This window comes from Gigantopelta aegis, chromosome 6 (genome assembly GCF_016097555.1).
Source record: "Gigantopelta aegis isolate Gae_Host chromosome 6, Gae_host_genome, whole genome shotgun sequence".
Classification (NCBI taxonomy): domain Eukaryota; kingdom Metazoa; phylum Mollusca; class Gastropoda; order Neomphalida; family Peltospiridae; genus Gigantopelta; species Gigantopelta aegis.
The window spans coordinates 91,982,118-91,984,293 of record NC_054704.1 but is presented as its reverse complement, the minus strand read 5'-3'; the positions used below and the strand labels follow the sequence as shown (position 1 = coordinate 91,984,293).

At 37.6% G+C, this 2,176-nt stretch overlaps 1 long non-coding RNA gene across 1 annotated transcript; it reads left to right on the top strand.

Moving 5' to 3' along the window:
- Positions 1 to 380: 380 nt before the first annotated feature.
- LOC121376361 lies at positions 381 to 1,932 on the top strand. Its single transcript, XR_005958438.1, has 2 exons — positions 381 to 1,047; positions 1,490 to 1,932. It is a non-coding gene; the product is annotated as an uncharacterized LOC121376361 (long non-coding RNA).
- Positions 1,933 to 2,176: the final 244 nt, after the last annotated feature.

The window sequence follows — 2,176 nt, the reverse complement described above, 5'->3', positions numbered from 1 at the left end:
CAGATTCGTTCTAAATTAAATCAGTATCGTTCCTGGATCAGCGAATATTTGGACGAACTAGACGACGACGATACCGATGGTGATGATACTGATGATGAGGACGAAGATGAAGAGAAATGAACACTAATATTATTCACATGTCGCCCCTTAGGGCCTCACGATGTAACCCAATGTGTGTCCAGTTTATATGTGTAGTTGTCGCCCTTAAGGCCTCTCGATGTAACCCAATGTGTGTCCATTTTATATATGTGTAGTTGTCGCCCTTAAGGCCTCTCGATGTAACCCAATGTGGGTCCATTTTATATATGTGTAGTTGTCGCCCTTAAGGCCTCTCGATGTAACCCAATGTGTGTCCATTTTATATATATGTGTAGTTGTCGCCCTTAAGGCCTATCGATGTAACCCAATATGTGTCCACTTTATATATGTGTAGTTTGCAATTTGTAATTTGTAGCAAGGGATGTGTGCACAGGACAGCACATACCACGGCCCTTGACATACCAGTGGCACTGGTTGGATATAGCCTATTGAACCACCGACGGGGATCGATCCTAGATCGACCACTGTATTTACCCATTTGGTAAAATTTATAGTAAACGGTCAGGGCTAGTGGTCTAGAGAAGTACTCTGTGCAGTTATTTCCTTGATCTATAAATATTCTAAAAATATATAACATGGACTTATCGCAATATATTATTATTATTATTATTATATTATGTCACAACCGTATTTTATTGTACATAAGTTGTGGAGTATTGGTTGTGTAGATTATTTGAATATTTTATTTAGCCTATTACTCGCAGTTGTCATATGGTACCTTTTCACACGTGCAGTCAAATACCCTAGCACTTGCAATGGTTTGGTCTGCAGTGGCACAGCGTGATTGTGGACTAGTCCATTTTCGTTGACACTTGGTTAAAAGTGCTGGTCAGGGCTATTGTTGGGGGAACCCAGAGCTGTGATGCACATGGTGCACGGGCAGTGATACATGGTGTGTGGACACGTGTCACGTTTTGGAACTAGAGAGGTTTCCTGTGAACAGCTGGGGTAAGTAGGGTTTTGTTATATGTCTGTTTATATTATATTATACTTGGAGTTGCATTATGTTTGTAAGTATTTTATTTTAACTTGTATATTAAGGAAAAGGCGGTAATTTGTTAGGAAATTGTATAGTTTGGCAGTAAATATTGTATGTATACTTATAGTAATAATTGTTAACACTGGTTAAAGTAAAAATGGTTGTATAATGTAATTTTAATAGTTGACAACTTTGTACATGTATATTTAATGGACATAGTGTATTAAATAAGAATTGGCCGTAGTGTTTTGTAAATAGGTTGCACTAATAAATGGCCAATGAAAAGTACTGGAAATAGATATTTTTTTGTGGAAACCAGGTTATATGCCAAAATCCTGTAAATCAAGGTTTAGTTACTTTATTATGGTGTAATCATGGCAATTGTATTATTTACCGTGTTTTTATTGTCAGGTCGGGTGTATTATTGTGAGCTGGGGTGATGATGGGTTACCAGCAGCTTGTTGCGTCACCGTGGGGACTGATACCGATGGCCTCGTTGATAGTGGAAGAGTGACGGTCGGATTTATTAAGTTGGGGTGATAATGGTTACCAGCAGCTTCTGGTGTCACCGTTGACCGACACTATAAATGGCCTTATTTATGGAACAGAGTGACGGCGAGTCGAGGGTTGCAAGTACAAAGCAACACTGTCGATGAACTTGACCTGGACTTGGTTACACATATTTGAAAGGGTTCTCTATTCCAGAGACTGATAATTTACTGGTGCTTGGTGCCTGGGTGTTATTATATATGAACAGTATTACCTTATTTCCAGTGAATTGTTTATAAACCACCACTAAATATTAAGATTAATAATTATTTATTGATTCTTGGTGAAATACAAATGTAAAATTATTTGTTTTTGTTTTCTGTTGGGAAATTGTGTGATTAAGAGCCCTTGGTCACTCTTGACGTGACATATTATATATACATATACATATATATATATACTCTAAAAAAAAAAGAAACGCAAAAGGGTACAAATGGGTTATAACTCCGATTTTATGTTTCCTACCGGTTCATGCTTTGTGAATATAAGGTCATTGCATGTCCCAAACACATTCCCACGGTTACATTCGATAAAACGCAGCTACTGTAC